The sequence below is a fragment of the Elaeis guineensis genome, chromosome 6, assembly GCF_000442705.2.
Source record: "Elaeis guineensis isolate ETL-2024a chromosome 6, EG11, whole genome shotgun sequence".
Lineage (NCBI taxonomy): Eukaryota > Viridiplantae > Streptophyta > Magnoliopsida > Arecales > Arecaceae > Elaeis > Elaeis guineensis.
The window spans coordinates 2,748,584-2,749,397 of record NC_025998.2 but is presented as its reverse complement, the minus strand read 5'-3'; the positions used below and the strand labels follow the sequence as shown (position 1 = coordinate 2,749,397).

The window sequence follows — 814 nt, the reverse complement described above, 5'->3', positions numbered from 1 at the left end:
TTCGAGTAGGAACATTCTTCTAAGACATGGTCTGGTGCATTGCACCCTTTACACATGGGTGCAGATATTTGATTTACATTGGCTGGTCTCTGTAATTCTAAGGCTTCCAATCTACGTGTTAAGGTTGCAATCTTGGCCTCTGATGCTAAGGTTGGTTGAATTTGATGCATTCCTCCTCTTGAAGGTGTAGCTTTATCAGGTTCCTAGTTGTTTCCCACTGTAAATTTTTCTCGGCTAGGTCTTCTAAGAATTGCCAAGCTTCAGTAGTTTCTTTGTCCATAAATTGACCTTGGCACATGGACTCTAGCATGGTTCTTGAGTTTGAATCTAACCCCTCATAGATGATCTGGCATAGTCTCCAAGTTTCTATTCCATGGTGTGGGCATTGGGTCAAAAGATTCTTGAAACGATCAAAGTACTTCCAAAATGATTCACCAGCTAGTTGGTAAAATTGATTTATTTCATTCCTAATCCTAGCTGTTTTATGATGGGGGAAATACTTTTTTAAAAATATTCTCACAAAGCCCTCCCAGGTAGTGACAGAATAGTTTGGCAGACTATAAAGCCACTTCTTAGCATTGTCCTTAAGGGCAAAGTTGATTAATCTAAGTTTGACCTCATCCTCTGTTAATTGCAGTTTCATGGTTGCACATACCTCCTCAAATTCTCTAATAAATATATAAGCATCCTCTAATCCTATGAATTTTGGAAGCATATTTATGATTTGAGGTTTGATTTCAAAATTGTTAGCTGTGGGTTGTGGCAACCTGATACAAGATGGTTGGATGGAGCCAACTGGATAACACAAATCCTT

The 814-nt window shown here is 38.7% G+C and overlaps 1 non-coding gene across 1 annotated transcript; it reads left to right on the top strand.

Annotated features, from left to right (window-relative positions):
- Nucleotides 1-368: 368 nt before the first annotated feature.
- LOC140858911 (small nucleolar RNA R71) lies at nucleotides 369-475 on the top strand. Its single transcript, XR_012142315.1, has one exon. It is a non-coding gene; the product is annotated as a small nucleolar RNA R71 (small nucleolar RNA).
- Nucleotides 476-814: the final 339 nt, after the last annotated feature.